We start from the raw sequence: 20,019 nt of genomic DNA on the forward strand, positions 1-20,019 counted from the left end.
AGTGTAGAAGCCTGTTCAGCTGTTATCTCATTGTAATGCTAGTTTTTCTCATTATCCATTCTACATTCCATGACAGCAAGGATTTTACTAAATACTTCTGTGTCCTCATAATACTGGGCAGATAATTTAATGGGTAATTAATTACTGATTGATTTCCTTAAATTTTCTATCCTATTAAGACTTTTGAGGCAAAAAAAAAAAATCTTATTAGCCTTGTTAAGGGGTGCCAGAATTGACTAAGCCTGAGTCCCTATGATGAAACGTATAGCATGTGGGATTCCCCATGACAGGTGGAAATCCAAAGGGTTTTTCTGATCATTTCCTGAAAGCCACTGATGACTTCACTGAAGGCAAAAGATCTCAGTTAAAGGGAATTATTAGACTTGACACTAGAAGTTGTCAGTGTAGCCCTCATTATCGGGCTACTTTGTGGTGGATGGAACTGGCTTTGGGGCTTTGTCTATGACAGGAGAGTTCTCCCTGCTGACTCTGGGTGGGTCAGACTGAGGCCATACCAGAGCTCTGAGCTTCCACCGTGTGTAGAGCCCTGAGCGGGGCAGGGAACACAGGGACAAAGAGAAGTGAGGTGGGTAGGGGAGGAGGGTCATGGGCACATGGTGCAAACCCGAGTGTGCGTGTGAGAAAAAAGCATTTCTAATCAGTGACCCTCGTATTAAGCAGGGTTCTGTGTGTGAGTGGTGGGGTTGCTGGGATAAAGAGCCATTTGAGGCTGGAGGGCTGGTCTCTGCCATTGGGGTCTTGGCTGGTGAGAATGAGGATGATTACTCATATCCATGTGTCGTTGTGACTCAGAGAGCTCGGGTTCTGGAGTTGGAGAGACCAAAGTTCACAGCTGAGCCCAGCTGCTGCTTAGCTGATTGGCCTTGGGTAAGTTCCTTACACTTTCTGTTTCTTCTTCTCTTGTGTGGGGTATCATAATAACTGCTTCCTGCTTCTCTGTGTCTTGTACAAGAAGACATGCCCCCACAGTGGGACTAGCACTCAGGTCTTGTCAATTCTTGTCCTGTGCTTTCTATACCCTTCAGCCGAGGGAAGGGGGCTGTCTGCTTAATTAGCTGATGTTGATAAGAGCTTTGGAGATACAAAGCTCTTGATAAGAGTTAATCCCCTTAATCTGTGTGGGGCTGATGTGTGCATGTGTTGTACAAGGCAAATATCACTGGGGGGATTGACCAGGAATGCAGGGCAGCACACGGAGTGTGCATGTGTTTGCGTGTGTGCATGTGTACACATTGTTCTTGCTCCCCTGAAAGGTGCTGCAGACATGATGTGCAGGGATTCATGCCTCAGACGGAGCTTGGAGGAGATGCCCTCCATGTTTTTCCGTCCCCAAAATGCTGTGATTCTATCCTTGATTGGAAGGTGGCTCCAGGTCCTGGGGCAAGGAAGCTCCTGAGCTCTGCAGGAGCGTCTGTGTGGTCCAAGGGAAGGATTTAAGAGCCCAGAGTCAGGTGCGGGGTGAGCTTTCTGCACACTGCCCTGCTCACTGTCTCAGGGTGCTGAGGCATTTAAAAATTGTCCTGATAATCCTTCTGGCAAAGTTGCCAGCCCTGCTATAGCCTAGAAAAGGGGAATCTGTGAACTCAAAGACATGCTGTTCTGTTTTGACTCAGCAATGGGCAATCTGTTTTCTCCCAGGAGTTTGGTTTTAACCTTAAGTTATCAATTGGTTCACCCTCCCCTCTGTTCCCTCCCCTCTGCATATGTAAGCTCAGCCTGCATCCTCTCTCGCTTCCTTCTGTGAACCTTCCCTGCGGGCAGTGATGGGGACAGGCCCTCAGTGCAGTGCCTGGCCTGCCCCCCATGTAGGCGTCGCTCCCCCAGAAGCAGACCCCAAGAGAAGACAGAAGTAAGTGCAAGTGGTTATGTGGTTGGTGGTCCTGGGAACCACACAGAAAGGGGATTATGGTTTTTTAAAAGTGCACTCATTTGCCTGATAGAAGAGTGGAGAAGTGAGACAGGGAAGGGAAAGAAGACCATAAAACTGTGGCCACCCGGGGCCCAATCCCACTGGGGCACAGTGGGAGAGTATGGCCACTAGCTAGGGTCTAGCACTTGGGGCCTGTCCCATGTGCATGGCCTGCATGAGCTCCAGAGACCAGAAAGTTCTTGGATGAGCCAGAGGTGCCTGCATCTGGAGGCCCCCGGATCAGCGAGTGTGAGAGAAGTGGACATGGCCCCACGGCTGCTCCTGGCCAATCTGAACTACTGCATCCTAGACCCAGGCTTGGCCATTGCAGTGAAGATATCTCCTGTGGCTGTAACCCCACTCAGATGTACATGCCAGCTACCCTAAGGTTCTAGGAGCATTTTTGCAATTTTTATTTCTTGAAGACACTGGCAGTGATCTGATTTATTAAAACTGTAAGTTGGCCGGGCACGGTGGCTCACATCTGTAATCCCAACACTTTGGGAGGCCAAGGCGGGTGGATCATGAGGTCAGGAGATCGAGACCATCCTGGCTAACATGGTGAAACCGCGTCTCTACTAAAAATACAAAAAATTATCCGGGTGTGGTGGCGGGCGCTTGTAGTCCCAGCTACTCGGGAGGCTGAGGCAGGAGAATGGTGTGAACCCGGGAGGCGGAGCTTGCAGTGAGCTGAGATCGCGCCACTGCATTCCAGCCTGGGCAACAAAGCAAGACTCAATCTCAAAACAAAACAAAACAAAAAACAAAACAAACAAACAAACAAAAACCGTAAGCAAATATGCATTCATTGTGGGTTTCGTTTGTGTCAGGCACCATGCTAGGTGCTTTTTCTGTGTATCTCATCTTGGTCCTTTTGATATCCCGTGAAGCAGGTGTTGTTATTCTTGTTTGCTATTTGAGGCAACTGAGGCAGAGAGTGGTTAAGTGAGTTTATGCAGCTTGTAGGAGGCCGATTGAGGCCCTGAACCTAGTACCATACCATCTTTCCTGGCTGCGCTCACCATCTGAGAGCTTGGTTCTGCCAAATGGCACTTCACAAAGCATTGAGCGGGTTGGGTGGGCTACTTCTGTGGGCCTCCTGTGTATAGACACCAAAAATAAGATTCAATCCAACTAAAAGCCTGTTAATTATGCCCCAAGAATATGGATTGAAGGGTACTTGGGCCTTGATGGATGGAAGCTGCCTTTAAGTCAGACTCTGAGGAATGTCGTAGCCCCTCACCCTTTGATGAATTTGTGTCTGCCTGGCAGGGCCTGGCAGCTGCCCGGGCTCTGGCTCTCTTCTCTATTCCAGGAAGCCCAGCCATGCCAGCTCTGGCTTGTCACTCTTTTTGTCCCAGGGAGCCCCTAGAGACCTCTCAGTAATGCATTCTACCTACTGGGCTTGGCTGGCACTCTTCTTGCCCCTAGGGCCTGGTACGTGACTTTGCCATCAGGCTTTGTGATTGCAGCTTGTGGGTCGGATCCCCAGGATCCTCTTTAACTGGGTGCTCAGTTTTCATTTTAATCTGACAACTGAAGAGCTCTGGAGTAGGAGCTAGGAGATCTTGATTTCAGTCCCACTCATTGCTTATGTGTCCCCCTACTTCTCTTCTCTGGGCCTAGCGTCCTCATCTGCTAAGTGATGGGATCTAGTATCCCTTCCAGGCCTGAAATCCCAGGAGTTAGGGAGAAGCAGGAATTGGGTTACAAAGAGGGCAGAGGGTTACCAGCTGATTTCAGAGGTTTGTCTCCTCCAGGACCCAGCTGTCTGCTGGCTGACAGGTCAAGCACCCGGGATCCATTACATTAGATCAATCTAAGAGACTTTGGATTCTGCCAGTCCTAGGCACTTCATAAAATCCCTGGCCTTACATCTTTGTTGGGGTGGGGATGGGGCAGAGGGAAGAACTTGGGAATTGGTGCATGGTGGGGATGGGGACGAGGGCTGTGGACTGAGCCATATTTGAGCCACGGAGTCTGGGCCAGCCCCAGGAGCAGAGGGGCCTGTAGAATGGGCCATGATGGATTGTGACCACTCAGCTTGTGGGTCAATAATCCCTTTACTAAGAGATCCGCAGGTGCACCTTAGCTGGAGCTCAGTCATAAAGGCAGCAGTGGAGAATGGAGCTTTCATAAGGGGTCCTGAGGAAGCGCCTGTTAGATTGCTCTTTCAAATTGGCCGTGACAGACATGTTCCTTAGGGAGCCATTATCTTCAGACGGAAGCTGGATACTTTGGTCTGGAAGATTTGACCCTAGGCTATTCAGCCAGGATGGATGGAATAGGAAGTTGGCCCTACAATGCCTCATGGCCAAAGTGCTTTGGCCATGGTGGCCAGGAAGGGATACAGAATGTTGAGAGGGGAGCAGAGGGACTGGAGATGGTCATGCACAAGGCACCAGACCCCTCCAAAGGTGTTGGAAAACCAAAGATCAGCACATGAAACCACGTCAAGACCTTGAGGGAGCACACAGATTTCAGATATGGGAGTGGGCTGCTCAGATTTTACAAGATAACCCTTTTGTCTCAGGCAATGAACCAGTCAGCTTTCCTTGCACCAAACAAGCTTATAATACACTACAGTTACCCGTACAAGTGATTCCAGTGCCCACTGTGCATCAAGCAGTTTTTATTGGGCTTTTGCCCTGGGGTTCCTTGAAGTTGCCACTGCTAAAGGGGACTTTTTAAAGAGGCCTAAAAACCTCTGCTAGAATGATCAAAGAGGGTTCCAGGATGGCAGTGGACAGGTGTGACTGGAGCAAAAAGTTCACTTAGGACAGGGGTTCTCCTGGGGAACCTTCTCGGGAGCCCCGTGAATGTTGGCAAAGTGTTACGTGTAAGAAGTGATGTGTGTTTCTCTGGGCAAGAGCGTAAAACCTTCAGCCAGAGTCTCAAAATGGTCTTTTGTCTTGCAAGAGGTTACGGTTAAGAACCGCAGTCAGCTCTATACAGCAGGGCTATGTCTGCTTTGCTTTCCATTGTTTTCTTAGTACCTAGCTTAGGTACCTGGCACTTAGTAGGTGGTTAATAAATAATGGTTGGATGAACAGCTGACTAAGAAGATTAATAGTTCATGACTGGGGAAAGCTTTTTTATTTTATTTTATTTTATTTTATTTTATTTTATTTTATCTTATTTATTTATTTATTTATTTATTTATTTATTTATTTATTTATTGAGGCAGGATCTAACTCTGTTGCCCAGGCTTGAGTGCAATGGCACGATCTCAGCTCACTGCAGCCTCAGCCTCGCAGGCCTAAGTGATCCTCCCATCTCAGCCTCCTGAGGAGCTAAGACCATAGACATGTGCCACTACACCTGGCTAATTTCGAAATTTTTTGTACAGACAGTGATATCATTTGGATCAGTGGGGCCTGGTTGTAGGTGATTGGATCATAGAGGTGGATTTCCCTCTTCGTGCTGTTCTTGTGATAGTCAATGAGTTCTTGTGAGATCTGGTCATTTAAAAGTGTGTAGCACCTCCCCCACTCTTCCTCCTGCTCCGGCTGTGTGAAGTGCTCACTCCTCCTTTGCCTTTGGCCATGACTGTAAGTTTTCCGAGGCCTCCCCAGAAGCAGATGCTGCTGTGCTTTCTGTACAGCTTGCAGAATTGTGAGCCAGTAACATCTCTTTTCATCATAAATTACCCAGTCTCAAATATTTCTTTATAGCAACGTGAGAATGGAATAATAATGAAAATTGGTATCGGGAGTGGGGTATTGCTATAAAGATACCTGAAAATGTGGAAGCAACTTTGGAACTGGGTAATAGGCAGAGGCTGAGAGAGTATGGAGGGCTCAGCAGAAGGCAGGAAGATTTGGAATTTCCTAGAGACTTTTTGAATGGTTGTGACCCAAATGCAGATAGTGATATGAACAGAGATAGCCAGGCTCTGGATGTGTCCAGATGGAGATGAGAAACTTATTGGAAACTGGAGTAAAAGGTCACTTTTACTATGTCTTAGCAAAGAGCCTGGCTTCCTAGTGTCCCTGTTCTAGGGATTTGTAGAACTTTGATCTTGAGAGTGATGATTTAGGGTATCTGGTGGAAGAAATTTTGAAGTAGCAAAGCATCAAAGATGTTACCTGACTGCTTCTAATTCCTATGCTCATATGTATGGGCAAATAAATGACTTAAAGCTGGAACTTATATTTAAAAGAGGAAAAGAGCATGAAACTGGAAAGTTTGCAGCCTGGTCGTGTGGTACAAAAGAAAAGCCCATTTTTAGGGGAGGAATTCAAGCAGGCTGTAGAAATTTGCATAAGTAAAAAGGGGCCAAGTGCTAATAGCCAAGACAGTAGGGAAAAGGCCTTGAGGCATTTCAGAGACCATCGTGGCAGCTTGTCCCATCGTAGGCCCAGAGGCCTAGGAGGACATAATGGTGTCGTGGGCCAGGCCCAGGGCCCTGCTGCCTTGCACAGCATCAGGACACTGTTCCATACAGCCCACACTCCAGCTCCAGCCGAGGCTCAAAGGGGCCCAGGTACAGCGTGGGCCACAGTTTCAGAGGGTACAAGTCATAAGCCTTGGTGGTTTCCATGTGGTGCTAAGCAGGCAGGTGCACAGAGTGCAAGAGTTGAGGCTTGGGAACCTCTGTCTAGATTTTGGAGGATGTATGGAAAAGCCTTTTGGTCTAGGGAGAAGCTTGCTGCAGGGGTGGAGCCCTCATGGAGAACCTCTACGAGGGCAGCAGTGCAAAGGGGAAGTATGGGGTTGGAGCCTCCACACGGGGCACTGCCTAGTGGAGCTGTGAGAAGAGGGTCACCATCCTCCACACCCCAGAATGGTAGATCCACCAGCAGCTTGTACCTTGTGCCTGAAAAAGCTGCAGGCACTCAACGCCAGCCCTTGAAATCCACTGTGGGGGCTGAACCCTGCAGAGCCACAAGAGGAGAGCTGCTTAAGGCCTTGGGAGCCCACCCCTTGCACTAATATGCCCTGGATGTGAGAAATGGAGTTAAAGGAGATTATTTTGGAGATTTAAGATTTAATGACTGCCCTGCTGGGTTTTGTACTTGCATGGGAGCTATAGTCCCTTTCTTTTGGCTTATTTCTCCCTTTTGGAATGGGAGTTTTTACCCAATGCCTATACCCCCATTGCATCTTGGAAGTAACTAACTTGTTTTTGATTTTACAGGCTCATAGGCAGAAGAGACTTCCTTTATCTCAAATGAGACTTTGGACTTTTGAGTTAATGCTGGAATGAGTTAAGACTTTGGGGGACTGTTTGGAAGGCATGATTATATTTTCCAATGTAAGAAGGACATGAGATTTAAGAGGGGCCAGGGGTGAAATGATATGATTTGAAGCTGTGTGTCCACCCAAAGCTCATGTGGAATTGTAATACCCGGTGTTGGAGGGGGATCCTGGTGGGAGGTGATTGGATTATGGAGGTGGATTTCCCTGTTGGTGCCGTTCTTGTGACAGTGAGTGAGTTCCCATGAGATCTGGTTGTTTAAAAGTGTGTGGCACCTCCCCTACTCTTCCTCTTGCTATGGCCATGTGAAGTGCTTGCTCCTCCTTTGCCTTTGGCCATGATTGTAAGTTTCCTGAGGCCTCCCTAGAAGCAGATGCTACTGTGCTTCCTGTACAGCCTGCAGAACTGTAAGCTAATTAAATCTCTTTTCATCATAAATTACCCAGTCTCTGCTATTTCTTTTTTTTTTAATACTGAAAAGAGTTAACAGTGTATTATAATTTATTTTATTTGACAATCTAGGAAGTTCGCAGCCACCAGCAGTTCTAGTGCAGTTTCAGTGTAATTGGGAGTTTGGGAATCTTGGTGGAGCTGTTAGCGTAGTGAACCTGTGTGTAAAATACGTGCATACTTTTGATAGCACATGTGAAGGTACCTCTCTAAAACTGGCCTCATTGGTTTCGTTCTCAGCAAAATTGACCTGGGCCACTCAACATGGCTTTATCATGCCTGATGTTAATGCATGTTCTCTTTTTACAATAAATTCATGACCATCAGATGATATCAATTTGACATACATGGCATCAGGGCCTTCACAGCCACCCTAATAGGTTTTCTCCTCGCCATCCATTTTGTTCTTATGAAATTCTACTTTGCTTCCTCAGGAACTTTAGTAGTTTCCCAGAGTTCTTTTTCTGCCCCAGCTCGAGACTCACTTGTCTCGAGCCACCACAGCCTAGTCCCCATGTACTGCCCCATAGCTACCATAACCCAGTCCCCATTTATGGCCACAGCCCCTATTCCAGGGCCACTCCCCCACCCTCAGCTGCCTCCCTGTCCTCAGGTATTTCTTTATAGCAATACAAGCACAGACTAATACAGATGGGGTCTCCCTATGTTGTTCAGGCTGGTCTCAAACTCCTGGGCTCAAGGGATCCTCCTGCCTTGGCCTCCCAAAGTGCTGGGATTACAGGCACGAACCACTACACCTGGCCCAGGAAAGCTTTTAATGTAGCTGTTCATAGCCTTGTGGAAAAGTTCTGGCTTAATTTTTTAAATAAATATTTATTAGTATTTTGCTCCAATCATGTCAGGTATTGTAGTATTATTACTAGTACTGCTACCACCCCCACTGTCACTATTATTTCCTCGACAACTATCAGACACTATTTATTGGGCATGCACGATGTGCCGGGCATTGTGCTCAACCCTTTGCAATACGATCTCATTCAATCCTTACAACCATCCAGTGAAGTAGATATCATTACCCGCCTCTTACTGTTGAGGCTCGGAGAGCAGTTAAGTCACTTCCCACGATCATGCAGCAACAAAGTGGAAACGCCCTAATTCTAACCCAAGTCAGCCTGACTCCAAAACCTATATCCTCAGCCATTATTTAATCTTCGGGGATGGGTGGTTCAGTGCTGAGAACAAAGACTCGTGTACCCTGGTCACAGCTTGTCACACACAAACCCCAAGCTCAAAGCCTCTGTGAAGTAAGAAAGGAACATGTTCATGCTGAGTCTTGGGTAAGGTCAGGAAGGCTGCTTGGGGTGGGCACGGTGAGTCTGCAGGGTCTGTGGATGATCTTGACAACCTTCTCCTTAGTTAAGCGTTTCACACAGTCCATTTTCTCCAATCAGCTGAGTGTTTGAAGGCCCGCAAGCCCCCCTGCTAGAGAGGATCAGGGAATCAGGCACTTGGAGCTGTCAGGGAGAAATATCTAAATCATTTGAACAGGTAATAATAGGATAGTGTAAGCTTGTTTAGTGCAAGGAAACTCGTAACAGAAACCCCCTCCCAGCTCATCAACTTGCAGCTAAGGGATTTTCTGTGAGGTAGACACAAAGAAGACTTCCCCAGAGCCCTGGCAGTGAGGCGAGGGAGGGTCTGGGCCATCAGGAGCCAGAAAGAGTGGTGGTCCTGGCATCCTCAGGGGCTTATGAAAGACTATGGGAGTTGGGTTAGTGTGCTTTCACCTTAGACTGGGAGTTCCAAGATGGAGTCTAGTCTTATCTCAGGCATGTACTAACTATGTAAACTTGCCAAGTCACAGTTCTTTGGGCCTTATTTTCTTCCTTTCTAAAGTGAAGGCACTTAATTGCATGATTTTAGTCAGTTTTGACATACTGTCATCCGTAGAGACTTCTCAGCTGCAGTGGCAGTACAAGGGGGTCTTTGTAATGATTAACATGGGTAGGGGGTATAGCTTGTGCTTGTCTTTATATATGTCATTTATTATTATTATTATTATTATTATTATTTTAATTTTTGTTTTTTTGAGACAGAGTCTCACTCTTTCGCCCAAGCTGGAGTCCAGTGGTGCAATCTCAGCTCATTGCAACCTCCACCTCCTGGGTTCAAGCGATTCTCCTGCCTCAGCCTCCCGAGTAGCTGTGACTACAGGCCCCCGCCACCACACCCAGTTAATTTTTGTATTTTTAGTAGAGACGGAGTTTTGTCATGTTGGCCAGGCTGATCTCAAACTCCTGACCTCAGGTGATCCACCCACCTCGGCCTCCCAAAGTGCTGGGATTACAGGCGTGAGGCACCACACCTGGCCTTATTATTATTTTTAACTGTGACAAATGTGCAACCACCACCAACACTGGGATGTGGTACATTTAATTTTCACAACAACCCCATGAACTAGGTACAATTACTACCCCCATTTTTCAGACACAGACAGGAGGCTTAGAGAGGGTAAGTGACTTGCCCCAGGTCACACTGCCTTTAGGGGGCAGAAGTGAGACACTTATCTGGGTAGTTTGACTTCAAAGCCATGCCTTTAACCACTGGGCAGACTTTTCTCATTTTTTTAAGCAAGACTCACAGCAAGAAATACTTTTCCAAGCCTAACCCTGATTGTCCACAGATATATGCATATCAAATGGAAATACTTTGTACTGCATGCCCTGATAGTTCTTATTTTCTTTGCTTTTGGCTTTCTCTTTTGGGAGTGTCATTATTGTATTAGTTTCCTGTGGCTGCGGTAACAAATGACCGGAAGCCAGGTGGCTTAAAACAGCAGACATTTATTCTTTCACAATTCTGGAGGCCAGAAGTCTGCAATCAAGTTGTCAGCAGGGCTGTGCTCCCGCCAAAGGCCCTAGGGAGAATGCGTTCTGTGCCTCTTGCAGCATCTGGTGGCTTTAGCTGGTCTTTGCTGCAGTCTCTGCCTCTGTGGTCACGCTGCCCCCTCCTCTTCTCTGTGTCTCTGTCCTACGGATACATGTGGTTTACTTAGGGCCCCCCTGAGAACCCAGTGTGCTCCTCCTCTCAAGATCCTTTGACTTAATCACATCTTTTGCCATGCAAGGTAACATCCAGAGGTTCTGGGAGTTAGGTCATGTGGGTCGCCTTTTAACCCACTACATTTATGGACTTGTGAATTTTTACAGATTCAGTGTATTTCAGTCAGTTCTCCTAACTATTCTTTTTGCATCTCAAATTGTCCCGTCTTTGGCCTGTGGGAACCCCTTGGAGCCAGCCCCTGTACTCTTTTAAATTTTATTTTATTTTTCAGACAGGGTCTTGCTCTGTTGCCCAGGCTGGAGTGCAGTGGTGTGATCATGGCTCACTGCACCCTCATTCTCCTGGGCTCAGGTGATCCTCCCCGCTCAGCCTCCAAGTAGCTGGGGCTACACTCAGCTAATTTTTTATTTTTATTTTTTTGTAGAGTATGGGGTCTTGTTATGTTGGCCAGGCTGGTCTTGGCCTCCTGGGCTCAAGTGATCCTCCCGCCTTGGACTCCCAAAGTACTGGGATTACAGGTGTGAACCACCGCACCCGGCCCCCTGTACTCTTTAGGCGTGACCCCATCGGTCTGTGAACAAGCCCATGCTCTCTGACACAAGATGTCACAGACTTGTGTATTCCTGACCCCCAACCAGGAATTCCTCCAAGTCACCCTGATTTCTTTCATAGGAAATGACATTTCTGTTATTTTCCATTCTCTTCTATTTCATTAAAGAAAAACACTGATTACAATCTACTAAATTGATTTCACGGACCTACTTATGGGTTGTGACCCATAGTTTGAAAATCACTGTCCTGGGCTATTTTGCCTTTCTTTACTTTCTTCATAAATTTAGGAAATTCCTTCCCATCAGAAAGTGAGGTACCCTCAAAGGCAGGGTCACGTGTTCATCCACTGGCTCCTCCATGGCGGCAGGATGGGGTCTGCACACATAGGGCCTGCACCATGCAGCCTGCATCCCATCCAGGGGCCCTCAGAGCTCCTGCTGCCCTCCGTGGCACCCTGCTTCTCTCTGGGCCCTCCCCGTTCCTCCTCCTCCTCCTCTTCCCCCTTACTCTTCTTCCTCCCCCTTCCCTCTTCCTCCTCCCTCTCCCTCTTCCTCCTCCCCTTTCCGCCCTGCCTCTCTCCGTCACTGCCTGGCCTTCATTTTGCCGTTCTAAGAGGCTAATGTGAAAATTGCTCACAGATGGCACAAACAATATGGAAAAGAGCCTCTCTCTTCATTAGAGTAACACAAGATAGTGTTTTTAAGTGATTAAACTGTTATAGCAATAATTACGTTGAAATCTAAACATCTCATCACACTGCTTTAACCTCTCACCAAGGGCTCTTGAGGCCCCCTTGGGGTTTGGCAGGGGCCACCCCAATAGAGAGCTCAAGAGCGGACTGTCTAGGCCTTGCTGGACCTTCCCCATGGGGCCCCATGGGGCAGAAATATCTGAGTAGTGTTGGGACCTCCATTGGCGCCCCCTCCCTGTAACCAGATGTAGAGGTCCTGGCCCCAAAGCTAGGCTCTAGCTGAATTTGTCTTTGGTGGCTATCCCATCCCCTTTGGCCTCCTCCTTGTCCCATAGCCACTCTCTACTCTGAGTAGCTGCAGGTGCTCCTAGAGGGCTGTCCTGCTTGCCCCTCCTTGCTGGCCACCCCTTGTTCTCTCAGCACCCTGCCCAGAGTCAGCTGGCACCGAGGGAAGAAAGTGGGTGAAGTCCTCTGCAAGACACAATTGCAAGACAGACACTTCATCTCTTACCCTGCCGCGGAGTCTGGGCATTCTCTAGAGCACCTTGGGAATTGCTCTCAACCTGTTCTTCCTCTTCCTCCATTAGTGTAGATCCTCATTTCTTTCTTCCAGGGCTGTGAAACAGCTCCCACCTCACCTCCTGCCCTTCAGCTTCTCTCCCTGCCTGCTGTTCCAGGAAAGGAAAGTATAGAAAGCTACACAGAAATAAAGACACCTTCATGTATTTGATTATCTTGGGGGGATGGGGTGCAGATTTAAGAGATTTAAGAGAGACCTAGAGAAGATGAAACGCACCTGGTATGAAAATTATAGACTAGCAATCATGCGCCTCATTTTAAATAAACATGTAAAAATAAGACTTAAGGCCGGGCGCGGTGGCTCACGCCTGTAATCTGAGCACTTTGGGAGGCTGAGGTAGGTGGATCACTTGAGGCCAGGAGTTAGAGGCCAACATGGTAAAACCCCGTCTCTACTAAAACTACAAAAATTAGCCGGGCATGGTGGCATGCACCTATAGTCCCAGCTACTCGGGAGGCTGAGGCGGGAGAATCGCTTGAACCAGGAGGTGGAGGTTGCAGTGAGCCAAGATTGCACCACTGTACTCCAGCCTGGGCGACAGAGCGACTTAAGTTTCCTATGGTGGTTGGTCAAGGCAGTAACAAAAGAGGGAAAGAAGGAAAAGAGGGAGGTCAGAGCAAAGGCAGCGGGGAATGGCAGATGAGCACCCGGCCAGAAAGGGGACACAGACAGAAGAAGCAGAAAGGAGGGAGAGCAGAGCCAGGGGAGGCGGAGAGAGAAGGGCCATGATGTGAAGCAGCAGCTGGCCACCTACTCACAGGCCCTCCTGAGCTTCATTTTGGTTTAGGGATTCTAAGTGTTGTTGCCTCTTCTCACATCTGAGATGCTGATTAGTCAGCTCTTCCGTGGCTCTTTCTCTGGATCTTTCTGTCTCTCCTTTCAGTGGGCATAGCTCATCTTTTCAGTGGAGGAAACATTTTGGTCTGGGTTTCGGTGGGCAGAAGTCATTGCTGGCTTTTGTGCTCTTCCCTTCTTACCCCTGGCTCCAAACAGAGTGCCAGGGTGTGGTGGAAACTCCACGTGTTTGGGGGGAGGGTGGGCAGCTGGCTGGGTGAATCAGAACTTCCAGGTGGCAGCGCTGTGTTAGAGGAAGGACTCATCGGGGTAGAGACAGCGGCAGATGGGGTGTGGGGAGGTGTCAGTGATGGCCACCCGTGCCCCACCTCAGGCTCTGATGAATGGAGGCTTCCCAGTCCCTCTTCTATTCAGATTCTACTTCTGATAAGGGACCTGACCAATATTTGAAGAAATATAAAAGGCCAACTTCATCTGCTGGGGTAGGATTACATCGAGGATGAAATTAAAGGCTTTTCATGGAAAGAGATCTCCAGGATAATTTGATGGAAGACTTTAATTATTTCAGACTCAAAGTGTCCCCCCGCCCCAACAAAAGATGCTTTAGAAAAAGGATTCATTGATTTGGGGAGTCACATAAAAATATTATGTACATGTATCTCTTTGAGTCCTTAGAGCTGCTATTGGTCTAGAGGGCTGTCAGCAGCCCAGGGGAGGGGGCTTCAGTGGGCCCTGCCCCTTTCCTGTGTGCTGGTGACAGATGACCCAAGTCTCTGCCACCAAGGGAATGGAAGAAAGGCCAGGGAAGGGGAAAATGGGTTTAAATGATTTAGATGCGACCTCAGAAAGAACTTGGAACCATTTTACCTGCTTTAACTGGCTCGGCACACTTTATTGGAGGGAAACTGATGCGCTTCCCTACCCTTAGACAAGAGAGTGGCATGTCTTATGTGTGTGGGGAGGTGAACTCTTCAAGAGGTTGTGCTGTCTCAAAGCCACACAGGGTGGCCCTAGGACCCAGGATCTTTTGGCCTTACCTTTGGTCCCCTGCCACACCAACACTGCTTCCAGGATGCACTCAAGTCTCAAGCTCATCTTGATCCGTGCTTTCCCCAGGGAACAGTAGGCTCCTAGGCATCCCGGAGCTCATTCCATCTGTTCCTCTGCCTGAACGCCCCATTTGGATCCAATCTCAAGGACTCCGCAGCTGCTGTGCACTCATCGCTCTGGACACACGATGTCTGGAAAACTCTCTTGCTGGACTTCTGTGCTTTCTCCCTTGATCAGGGCTCGTCAGGAGGATGGCACACTCACATATCAAGGGCTTTGTAGGGCAAACAGATGAAAACAATTGTCTTATGATCTACCCTAAAGAAACATGGCTTGATGTGATTGACAGAAAGCCAGCCCTAGTGATGGTAAACACTGATGGTCAGCACACCGGTTCCTTATGTGCCAACTGACTCCACGGAGGCCCGAAGGGCTTCTCCACTGCCCAAGGCCCTGGGCAGAGGCCACGTAGCAGGCGGGCCTGGCCCTGTTTGTGCTGATCTGTTCTTGAGAGCCCCGGGCTGTGTGTCTGGGGTTGCACAGCTCAGTGTCCCTCTGTGTCACCAGCCCACTTTACCTACTGTTGGGTCCCCAGGGCTCAGCACAGAGTAGGAATTTCATTAATGTTGGTTGATGATAAACATTATGGAGCCCAAGTTAATCCAGTTCTTCCTTCATTCACAAGAAATTATCAATCTCGCCATTTACTTACAAAACTGATTTTAGATGGGAACCTGCACTTTCCCGGTCTTCTCCAAAGGAGAAGCCACACAGCGCGGTGCAAGGAGAGCACCAGGCTAGGAGTGGAAACCTGGCTTCTGGTCCCAGCCCTGCTTTGCACTGGCCCTGTGAATGTGGGCACTTCCCCTCCCCAGAGTCTCTGCTTGCCTCTCTGCACGTGGCAGGTGGGGTTGTGCTAGCTCCTTCCAGTTCTGATATTTCCTCTCCCTCCCCTTCCCTGCTCAACCCTGTGCCTCCCAGAGCAACACCAGGCTGGGAGGTGGAATGAGCCCGGCAGTTCCTGGAGACAGTGGTTTCCTGGGGCCCAGGAGGCAGGCCCTGCTGGGGTGAAACTGTCAACATGGCTGCTGCCCCCTCCCTGAAGGGCCTAAGGGCAGGATGAGCTTGTGGCTTGGGGCCCTGGTGTAGCCCTGCTGGACCTCTGCACGAGGGCCTGGCTCAGTCTTGTGTGGAGTGCCTGAGCCAGATAAGCAGAGAGGGTCCCCAAAGAGCTGCTCCCATCTGGCTGCATCCTCCCCTTTTCCAGCATGAAATCATTCTTCAAGTCATAACATATTTCCTGAGGAATAAAGGTCAAGACAAACTTCAGAGTGAACTTCTGAACTCATATCACGGTGCTGCTAGCAATTTGCTGTGCTCCTAATTCCCCTGAGCCTCAGTTTCCTTATCTGTAAAATGGGCCTGAGAATGCTCACTATGAAGATGGTGAGAGGCAATGTATATGAAGCTCTTTGAAAGGCACAAAGGGCTGTATGAGTGTCAGCCTCCGGGGAGAGGAGGCAGCCTGTGCCAGGGTGCTAATGCTCTGCTGGTGGCAGAGGGTGTGCTCCCAGGAGGGGTGTTATCCAGATGGCTCAAACGGGGTGAGAAACTCGGAGGCGGGGTGAGAAACTCGGAGGCTCGGTGAGCTGTGAGGTAGAGGAGGCTGAGTGCACTCTGTCCCTGTCACCTGGCCCTTCATCTGACATCTCTGGCCCAGGCCACAGATTGGAGTGCTATTTTGTTCTATGCTTAGAGGAATCATCAATTTTGCCCCAGAAATATATCTTTAGCCATGGTCCCAGGAGCCCCCAGCCACCCCTGGCACTACTCCCTACCTCTTAGCTGCCCTTTCCCTTAGCGGAAACAAGGATGTGACTCTTGACCTGCTTATTTGTGTTCCCTGGGCCTCCCTGACCACCAAACACCCATCTGGGTAAAAACACACCTTGGAGATTGTAGATCCCCTGAAGCCAGGAGCTGTGCTCCCAAGGGCCCTCCTGACAACATGCGCCTTGTGCAGAGAGGGATGGCCATGGAAAGGTTGATGGTCATGATGACACAAGGGTTAGCAGTGCCTCCCTGGGGTCCTGGCCTGTTTCACTGATGGGTGGAGGAGGAGAAGGGACATTAGCTCCTAGGGGCCTGAGGAAGGCAATTTCTTGGGACCCAGGTGAGTCCAGAGGCCGTGGCTGTGGTTTCAGCTGTGGGGCAGAGGGACTTCTCCAGTGAGGGTGAGAAACCTCATGCTCAGTTCTCTGTTTTTTCTTATACCGTGAAAAATAAATGTGAAGTAAAGAGGGTTTCAGGGCAAGATACATCCTTCTTCCCTCCCTCCCTTCCTTCCTTTTTAAAATATTTATTAAGCAAGCAGTACTTGCCTTACGCTGTGCTAGGACACTCAGAGTGGAGAATGCGTCTGCTGCCCTCCTAGGAACTCGCAGTCTAGTCAGGGAGATGAAATCACCACCGAGCAAGGCGGCAGAAGGAGGCACGCGGCCGCTGATGGAGCGGCACAGCCATTCAGACCTGGGTGAGCTTTGGGAAGCCTGGTGTAGCCATGGAGGGTGTTGTGGAGGAGGTGGCCCAGAGATGGGCTTCAGAGGATGGGAAGAAGTTGGAGAGGTGGGGAAGGTGGAGGGAAGCATAATTGAGAACAAAACTGGTATAGGGCAGTGGTTGATGATCTGAGTTTGAATCCTGTCTATACCATGAAATATCCATGTGGCCTTGACAATTTCCCTTCCTGTGTGAGCTTCAGTTTCTTCATTTGAAAAATGAGGACAATAACAGTATCTATCTCCTAAGGTTGTTTGAGGGTTAAATGAAATAAAATGTGAACTACCTAGGGCCAAGGTTGTTCTGAGTACACGCATATTCAAAACACATTAGCTACTGTCGTTCCTGCCACTGCTGGTACGACTGCCTGACTTCTGCCTTCCAGTTGCTGCCACTCTGTCCTCCTGCCCTCCGTGCCTTGACCCTGCTCTGATGAGAAGGCACCTGAATCTCTCCTCTGGGCCACATGTGCACCTGGCTATGTGCTCAGGCTTCTGGCCAATCCCTGTCCCCAAGCAGAGGAAGCTAGAGCGCCTCCAGCAGGTGTGAATTGAACCCAACTTCCCTCCTGCTCTTTTCCGATTGTCCTGCTAGGCAGAAAGTTTCCCTGCCAGGCCCGCTGTTGTTTGTATTGACAGCACCAGCCACCTTTTCCTTCCAGCGGCTCCCCATGCTGGGCGGCTGGGGAGTTGGCCTTTTGCTAGGAGAGGGAGCTGTGATGCCCTCAGAGGCATCTGCCTACCCCCTCGGGAATCTGACATTTTGTCTGCACCAGGGCAGGGGCCTCTCTGCTGACTGGGCCTGTCCCAGCTGTCTTAGTGCTAATCCAGTTTCATTGCACTGGCAGTTGGGTTGGCAAAGCTTTGGTGCAGGATACCCAGCACCAAAATAAAAGGCACCTGGCATTTGTGTGTGGGGGAGAGAGGGGCACTGTGGACACCACGCAGGAGGCGTCCCTTCCCAGCCAGGGTCTAGGAGTCCTTCTGAGCTCCTTCTGCAAGTAAAGTGGCTGGAAGGGTTTCTTCTCTTCCTGCCTAGCCCAGCCCAGCTGCAGGCTACAGAGTCATCCTCTGCCTTGCCCTGTGTGGGGACCCTGAACCCCCTCTTACCTGTCAGCCTCTGGGGCAAGCAGAAGGCCCCATGGCCCAGTGCCAGAGCTAAGCCCCTTGGGAGCAGACAAACCAGGCCTCCCGTGACCTGCTCTTTAACTCAGACAAAAGACTGCCTGACCATTTTGTGGTGTGTTTCTGAAAGCAGAAAGAAACATGCTTGAACAAGAGCAGTGAATAAGAATCTCTTTGGGTTGCACGTGCTCCTGGCAGCCCACTGGGAAGAGGAGGCAGCCCAGGCTCTGCACTATCAACAGTTCTGCTGATGGTTCTTAGCAGCAGCCATCTCCAGCCTTTCCTGCTCTGCCAGGAAAAAGTGAAATGCAAAGAAAAGCAGACGCCTGCCTCCTCTTTTAAGGGTGTTGGGCCGAGCTCTGGGTGGCTGGACCCCCTCTCAGGAGCCAGGTAAGGGGGAACTCTCTTGGGAGAGGGCTTCTGTGACAGTCCATAAATCCATATTGTTTTGAGCACAAATGAACAAATGATTTAAAATTAGCGTAGTCTACTTCAAAACTACTTTTTTTGTTCCTTTTGTGCAACACCATTGGATGCGGATGTTGGACAGTGTGATGTGTTGGAAAGTTCGCTAACCAGGGTTCTAGAGTCCTGACTGGGTTCTAGAGTCTGGGTTTCTAGAGTCCTTGGGCAAGGCCCCTCCCTTGCTGGATCTATTTTTTCTTCTGTAAAATGAGAAAGTGTACCTGGGCGATCTCTGGGTTCTTGGAGAAGCACTCCAGCCGAGCGGTTAAGAATGGTGGGCTGCATAGTGCTGGTGGTCCTGGGTCTGGCTCTATCTCTGTCATTTACAAGCTGGGTCATGTCTCTCAGCCTCAGTTCTCTCATATGAGAATGGGAGTAATCATAGTGCCCGCCTTTCGGGGATATTGTGAGAATGAACAGAGATGCACACATAGCACTCAGCACGGTGTCCGGCTGCTACGCAGCACTCAGTACAGGTCTGCTGTTTTGTTTGCCTTCATTGTAATGATCATTGTCGTCATTTCATTGTATCTCCTAGTTCTGACAGTGTTGGCTCTGCAGCTCAATGGGGATTCCCAAGTACTTCTCAAGCATTTATTACTTGAGGATCTTGTCAGAAGGCAGATGCTGACCCTAGGGTCTGGGGTGGGACCTGAGTTTCGGCATTTCTCATGAGCTCCCTGGGGATATGGATGCTGTTGCCCACGGGCCACACTTTGAGTAGCCAGGATGTGACGCTACTAAAGCATCGATGCCCAGTGTAGGTGGTTGTGTCATCCAGGGCCAGGCCTCCGAGTCGATGGGAACCTCTTAGGGTCCAAGGAGAGAGTGACAAGCCTGGTAAACTCAGCAGCGTCCCCCTCCCTCTGCCCCCAGGACAGTAGGCAGCACAAACGTCTCACCCAGGAGTGAGAGGGGACAGAGGCCTTTGGGGGCAATGAGGTCAGGAGAGTCTTCCCAGCTGATTTCATGAAAGGATTTTAAAGATGACTCTTGCCTTGAACTCCTAATTTTCTCATAATTTAGGGCTGATTATTAGGATTGCCTCATGGGCTTGTCTCTCCAATTATGCTGAAAACCCTTTGAGGACAAAGGTCTTGTCTCAAATTACTGTTTACTCCAGAGCTCCTACGACACCACCGCTGGGCTTGTAGGAGGCACACAGGTTCCATCTGCTCCAGAGACCCCCAGCCTTGGAGCTTGGTGGGGTGGTGATGAGAACACCAACTTAGAGTCAGGTGATCCCAGGTTTGAAGTCCAGCATGATCATATACTGTTGAGCAGCAGTCAGGGGCAAGCTCCTTACCCCTTCCAAGCTTCCTCATCTGGAAATGAATGGCAGTACCCACTGCTGTGGACTGAATGTTTGTGTCCCCTTGAAATTCGTGTGTTGAATCCTAGCCCCCAGTGTGATAGTATTAAGAAGTGAGCCTTTGGGAGGTCATAGGCGTGGAGGCCTCATGAATGGGATGTGTGCCCTTATATAAGAGACCCCAGAGAGCTTGCTCTCTCTTTCCACCATGTGAAGATACAAGAAGCTGGCCATCTGCAACCTGGAAGACAGCCTTCACCAGAACCTGACCATGTCGCACCTTGATC

General features: G+C 49.3%; 1 protein-coding gene and 1 pseudogene across 5 annotated transcripts in view; one reads left to right on the forward strand and one right to left on the reverse strand.

Annotated features, from left to right (window-relative positions):
* Nucleotides 1–20,019, forward strand: part of GRIK4 (glutamate ionotropic receptor kainate type subunit 4) — a 477,471-nt gene that overhangs the window by 100,578 nt on the left and 356,874 nt on the right. The window lies entirely within an intron of this gene.
* LOC103786329 (elongin-C-like) lies at nt 6,357–7,980 on the reverse strand (annotated as a pseudogene).

The sequence above is a fragment of the Pan paniscus genome, chromosome 9 (assembly GCF_029289425.2).
Source record: "Pan paniscus chromosome 9, NHGRI_mPanPan1-v2.0_pri, whole genome shotgun sequence".
Classification (NCBI taxonomy): domain Eukaryota; kingdom Metazoa; phylum Chordata; class Mammalia; order Primates; family Hominidae; genus Pan; species Pan paniscus.